Genomic DNA, 6,983 nt, shown 5'->3' with positions numbered 1-6,983 from the left:
AACACCGCAGGATGTTTTCAGGCCCTAATCTGGTTCTGGCACGGCTGCTGAGCCTTTGGTTAATTCCTCTTCCTGGTGGGAAATGAGAGTTAAATTTGCCCATCCAGACACCTCCAGGTAGTCTTTCATTGATTCTCGCTATTCCTGTACATCTTCCGCAGAAATTGCAAACTGGGCCAAACAGGAGGTTAAAGGGACTGACTCTCCAAGTGGGGAGAGTGTTAGTAAGCGTCTGGAATGTTGCACCCGAGTACCAGGGTACGAAAACTGAGACATATTTGAACACGTCTCCTGATCACATGGTTGATCATACTCTAGGTTCCACATGCATGTTTTAGCTGAAGGAAGAATACCTTAAACCTGGGTAGTTGAAACCCGTGGAATGGGTACCATGCAATATGACTTCAAAGGGTCTTCATTTGCTCACCGAACCTCTCCAATCCTATCACTGCTGCGTTTATGCCCCTGTACACATGCTTGATTCTCTTTCGGAGACATAGCAATCCATAGGTTTTAAGATACTTACTAGTCAGGTACATTCTTAGGCGTTTAATATGCGGTGTTGAGTCCATTTCGTTGAGCAAGGAGTAGCTCTTGTCTATTCCATATTTGGCTTAAGGAACTTTATCTGTGCTCATTTCAATCTCTGGTTTTATGCAGCACCCCAACTCACCTTTCCTCTTAAGCAAGCATAAGTTGGTTTTCTAAATTTGAGACCCTGTTCTGTTCTGTAATTCAGTTCCTGTGTAGCCAAGTTTACATTCCGTGTATTACTGATATCTTATGATGTTTCTTTTTCTGTGTGACTTATTTCAGTTAGAATCATCATACCTGAATCCACTCATTGTGTTGCTAAGGGCCTGATGACACAGATTTCATTGCTGAGTGATATTGCTTTGTAAGTAAATACCACAACTTCTTTATCCATTTTTCACTTTCTGCGATGTTGAACTTGTACTGTAAACGAGGTTCTTGTAAACAGAGCCGTTCCAAACTTTGGGGTGGCTGTGTCTTTTTGATTTTAAATTCCCTAAGCTATAGGACCATAAGTGGAAGTGCCCTAGGCTCTGTTGCTTTGTTTTTTAGATGTTTCAGGAAACACCATACACTTCTCCCGAGTGGTTGTTGGCAATTTACATCCCGCCCATCAGCATAACAAGGCTCCCAGTTCTCCATGGCCTGTCCTGTCTTTCTGGATTTTACACTTTTTTCAGATGGCCCTTTTGACCGGGGGGTAGTGAGACTTCATTGTAGTGCAGATTTCCTTTGCAAGCTTGCTTGGTTGGCCAAAAAGGGCGTATGCGTTTTTTCCTGAATATATTCAGGAAAAAACGCATACGCCCTTTTTGGCCAAGTGCATCATTGTGGACGTTCTGCCTCTTTTCCTATGCTTTCAATGCAATTCCAGTCTACCTCCTGAAATCGGTTTCCTGCAATGCTGCCCCGCTTTCAAGTCCTCTTGGCAGCCTTACTTCAGTCTATTTTTGACCGATAGCTGTCATTTATAACTCTGCAGGTTTGTGAAATACAGTGCCCCTGAGCTCCTTTCTTCAACTCGCTTTCTTGTGACCTGGCCGCAACACCGCAGGATGGCTTCAGGCCCTTATCTGGTTCTGGCACGGCACGCTGAGCCTTTGGTTAATTCCTCTTCCTGGTGGGAAATGAGAGTTAAATTTGCCCGTCCAGACACCTCCAGCTAGTCTCTCATTGGTTCTCGCTATTCCTGTTCATCTTCCGCAGAAATTGCAAACTGGGCCAACCGGAGGTTAAAGGGACTGACTCTCCAAGTCAGGAGAGTGTTAGTAAGCGTCTGGAATGTTGCACCCGAGTACCAGGGGAGGAAAACTGAGACATATTTGAACACGTCTCCCGATCACATGGTTGATCATACTCTGGGTTCCACATGCATGTTTTAGCTGAAGGAAGAATACCTTAAACCTGGGTAGTTGAAACCCGTGGAATGGGTACCATGCAATATGACTTCAAAGGGTCTTCATTTGCTCACCGAACCTCTCCAATCCTATCACTGCTGCGTTTATGCCCCTGTACACATGCTTGATTCTCTTTCGGAGACATAGCAATCCATAGGTTTTAAGATACTTACTAGTCAGGTACATTCTTTGGCGTTTAATATGGGGTGTTGAGTCCATTTCGTTGAGCAAGGAGTAGCTCTTGTCTATTCCATATTTGGCTTAAGGAACTTTATCTGTGCTCATTTCAATCTCTGGTTTTATGCAGCACCCCAACTCACCTTTCCCCTTAAGCAAGCATAAGTTGGTTTTCTAAATTTGAGACCCTGTTCTGTTTTGGAATGCAGTTCCTGTGTAGCCATGTTTACATTCCGTGTATTACTGATATCTTATGATGTTTCTTTTTCTGTGTGACTTATTTCAGTTAGAATCATCGTACCTGAATCCACTCATTATGCTGCTACGGGCCTGATGACATAGATTTCATTGCTGAGTGATACTGGATTGTACGTAAGTACCACAAGTTCTTTATCCATTTTTCACTTTCTGTGATATTGAACTTGTACGGTAAACGAGGTTCTTGTAAACGGAGGCGTCCCAAACTTTGGGGTGGCTGTGTCTTTTTGATTTTAATTTCCCTAAGCTATAGGACCATAAGTGGAAGTGCCCTAGGCTCTGTTGCTTTGTTTTTTAGATGTTTCAGGAAACACCATACACTTCTCCCGAGTGTCTGTTGGCAATTTACATCCCGCCCATCAGCATAACAAGGCTCCCAGTTCTCCATGGCCTGTCCTGCCTTTCTGGATTTTACACTTTTTTCAGATGGCCCTTTTGACCGGGGGGGAAGTGAGACTTCATTGTAGTGCAGATTTCCTTTGCAAGCTTGCTTGGTTGGCCAAAAAGGGCGTATGCGTTTTTTCCTGAATATATTCAGGAAAAAACGCATACGCCCTTTTTGGCCAAGTGCATCATTGTGGACGTTCTGCCTCTTTTCCTATGCTTTCAATGCAATTCCAGTCTACCTCCTGAAATCGGTTTCCTGCAATTCTGCCCGGCTTTCAAGTCCTCTTGGCAGCCTTACTTCAGTCTATTTTTGGACGATAGCTGTCATTTATAACTCTGCAGGTTTGTGAATTACAGTGCCCCTGAGCTCCTTTCTTCAACTCGCTTTCTTGTGACCTGGCCGCAACACCGCAGGATGTTTTCAGGCCCTAATCTGGTTCTGGCACGGCTGCTGAGCCTTTGGTTAATTCCTCTTCCTGGTGGGAAATGAGAGTTAAATTTGCCCATCCAGACACCTCCAGGTAGTCTTTCATTGATTCTCGCTATTCCTGTTCATCTTCCGCAGAAATTGCAAACTGGGCCAAACAGGAGGTTAAAGGGACTGACTCTCCAAGTGGGGAGAGTGTTAGTAAGCGTCTGGAATGTTGCACCCGAGTACCAGGGTACGAAAACTGAGACATATTTGAACACGTCTCCTGATCACATGGTTGATCATACTCTAGGTTCCACATGCATGTTTTAGCTGAAGGAAGAATACCTTAAACCTGGGTAGTTGAAACCCGTGGAATGGGTACCATGCAATATGACTTCAAAGGGTCTTCATTTGCTCACCGAACCTCTCCAATCCTATCACTGCTGCGTTTATGCCCCTGTACACATGCTTGATTCTCTTTCGGAGACATAGCAATCCATAGGTTTTAAGATACTTACTAGTCAGGTACATTCTTAGGCGTTTAATATGCGATGTTGAGTGCATTTCGTTGAGCAAGGAGTAGCTCTTGTCTATTCCATATTTGACTTAAGGAACTTTATCTGTGCTCATTTCAATCTCTGGTTTTATGCAGCACCCCAACTCACCTTTACCCTTAAGCAAGCATAAGTTGGTTTTCTAAATTTGAGACCCTGTTCTGTTCTGTAATTCAGTTCCTGTGTAGCCAAGTTTACATTCCGTGTATTACTGATATCTTATGATGTTTCTTTTTCTGTGTGACTTACTTCAGTTAGAATCATCATACCTGAATCCACTCATTGTGCTGCTAAGGGCCTGATGACACAGATTTCATTGCTGAGTGATATTGCTTTGTAAGTAAATACCACAACTTCTTTATCCATTTTTCACTTTCTGCGATGTTGAACTTGTACTGTAAACGAGGTTCTTGTAAACAGAGGCGTCCCAAACTTTGGGGTGGCTGTGTCTTTTTGATTTTAATTTCCCTAAGCTATAGGACCATAAGTGGAAGTGCCCTAGGTTCTGTTGCTTTGTTTTTTAGATGTTTCAGGAAACACCATACACTTCTCCCGAGTGGTTGTTGGCAATTTACATCCCGCCCATCAGCATAACAAGGCTCCCAGTTCTCCATGACCTGTCCTGCCTTTCTGGATTTTACACTTTTTTCAGATGGCCCTTTTGACCGGGGGGAAGTGAGACTTCATTGTAGTGCAGATTTCCTTTGCAAGCTTGCTTGGTTGGCCAAAAAGGGCGTATGCGTTTTTTCCTGAATATATTCAGGAAAAAACGCATACGCCCTTTTTGGCCAAGTGCATCATTGTGGACGTTCTGCCTCTTTTCCTATGCTTTCAATGCAATTCCAGTCTACCTCCTGAAATCGGTTTCCTGCAATTCTGCCCCGCTTTCAAGTCCTCTTGGCAGCCTTACTTCAGTCTATTTTTGGACGATAGCTGTCATTTATTACTATGCAGGTTTGTGAATTACAGTGCCCCTGAGCTCCTTTCTTCAACTCGCTTTCTTGTGAGCTGGCCGGAACACCGCAGGATGGCTTCAGGCCCTAATCTGGTTCCGGCACGGCACGCTGAGCCTTTGGTTAATTCCTCTTCCTTGTGGGAAATGAGAGTTAAATTTGCCCGTCCAGACACCTCCAGCTAGTCTCTCATTGGTTCTCGCTATTCCTGTTCATCTTCCGCAGAAATTGCAAACTGGGCCAAACAGGAGTTTAAAGGGATTGACTCTCCAAGTCGGGAGAGTGTTAGTAAAGCGTCTGGAATGTTGCACCCGAGTACCAGGGGAGGAAAACTGAGACCTATTTGAACACGTCTCCCGATCACATGGTTGATCATACTCTGGGTTCCACATGCATGTTTTAGCTGAAGGAAGAATACCTAAAACCTGGGTAGTTGAAACCCGTGGAATGGGTACCATGCAATATGACTTCAAAGGGTCTTCATTTGCTCACCGAACCTCTCGAATCCTATCACTGCTGCGTTTATGCCCCTGTACACATGCTTGATTCTCTTTCGGAGACATAGCAATCCATAGGTTTTAAGATACTTACTAGTCAGGTACATTCTTAGGCGTTTAATATGCGGTGTTGAGTCCATTTCGTTGAGCAAGGAGTAGCTCTTGTCTATTCCATATTTGGCTTAAGGAACTTTATCTGTGCTCATTTCAATCTCTGGTTTTATGCAGCACCCCAACTCACCTTTCCCCTTAAGCAAGCATAAGTTGGTTTTCTAAATTTGAGACCCTGTTCTGTTCTGTAATTCAGTTCCTGTGTAGCCAAGTTTACATTCCGTGTATTACTGATATCTTATGATGTTTCTTTTTCTGTGTGACTTATTTCAGTTAGAATCATCGTACCTGAATCCACTCATTATGCTGCTACGGGCCTGATGACATAGATTTCATTGCTGAGTAATACTGGATTGTACGTAAGTACCACAAGTTCTTTATCCATTTTTCACTTTCTGTGATATTGAACTTGTACGGTAAACGAGGTTCTTGTAAACGGAGGCGTCCCAAACTTTGGGGTGGCTGTGTCTTTTTGATTTTAATTTCCCTAAGCTATAGGACCATAAGTGGAAGTGCCCTAGGCTCTGTTGCTTTGTTTTTTAGATGTTTCAGGAAACACCATACACTTCTCCCGAGTGGTTGTTGGCAATTTACATCCCGCCCATCAGCATAACAAGGCTCCCAGTTCTCCATGGCCTGTCCTGCCTTTCTGGATTTTACACTTTTTTCAGAAGGCCCTTTTGACCGGGGGGGAAGTGAGACTTCATTGTAGTGCAGATTTCCTTTGCAAGCTTGCTTGGTTGGCCAAAAAGGGCGTATGCGTTTTTTCCTGAATATATTCAGGAAAAAACGCATACGCCCTTTTTGGCCAAGTGCATCATTGTGGACGTTCTGCCTCTTTTCCTATGCTTTCAATGCAATTCCAGTCTACCTCCTGAAATCGGTTTCCTGCAATTCTGCCCCGCTTTCAAGTCCTCTTGGCAGCCTTACTTCAGTCTATTTTTGGACGATAGCTGTCATTTATAACTCTGCAGGTTTGTGAATTACAGTGCCCCTGAGCTCCTTTCTTCAACTCGCTTTCTTGTGACCTGGCCGCAACACCGCAGGATGTCTTCAGGCCCTAATCTGGTTCTGGCACGGCTGCTGAGCCTTTGGTTAATTCCTCTTCCTGGTGGGAAATGAGAGTTAAATTTGCCCATCCAGACACCTCCAGGTAGTCTCTCATTGATTCTCGCTATTCCTGTTCATCTTCCGCAGAAATTGCAAACTGGGCCAAACAGGAGGTTAAAGGGACTGACTCTCCAAGTGGGGAGAGTGTTAGTAAGCGTCTGGAATGTTGCACCCGAGTACCAGGGTACGAAAACTGAGACATATTTGAACACGTCTCCCGATCACATGGTTGATCATACTCTAGGTTCCACATGCATGTTTTAGCTGAAGGAAGAATACCTTAAACCTGGGTAGTTGAAACCCGTGGAATGGGTACCATGCAATATGACTTCAAAGGGTCTTCATTTGCTCACCGAACCTCTCCAATCCTATCACTGCTGCGTTTATGCCCCTGTACACATGCTTGATTCTCTTTCGGAGACATAGCAATCCATAGGTTTTAAGATACTTACTAGTCAGGTACATTCTTAGGCGTTTAATATGGGGTGTTGAGTCCATTTCGTTGAGCAAGGAGTAGCTCTTGTCTATTCCATATTTGACTTAAGGAACTTTATCTGTGCTCATTTCAATCTCTGGTTTTATGCAGCACCCCA

The 6,983-nt window shown here is 44.0% G+C and overlaps 1 long non-coding RNA gene across 7 annotated transcripts in view; it reads left to right on the top strand.

The window, feature by feature from the left end:
- The first annotated feature begins 837 nt into the window (after window positions 1-837).
- Window positions 838-6,983, top strand: part of LOC307181399 — a 1,189,503-nt gene continuing 1,183,357 nt past the window's right edge. For all 7 annotated transcript variants that reach the window (XR_013826672.1, XR_013826673.1, XR_013826674.1 and 4 more), the window contains exon 1: window positions 838-898. This is a non-coding gene — a long non-coding RNA (uncharacterized lncRNA). The remainder of the gene's footprint in view (window positions 899-6,983) is intronic.

Source organism: Stenella coeruleoalba, assembly GCF_951394435.1.
Source record: "Stenella coeruleoalba genome assembly, contig: scaffold_80, whole genome shotgun sequence".
NCBI classification, from domain to species: Eukaryota; Metazoa; Chordata; class Mammalia; order Artiodactyla; family Delphinidae; genus Stenella; species Stenella coeruleoalba.
Note: the sequence above shows the minus strand (reverse complement) of the source record. Positions and strands in the feature narration are given on the sequence as shown.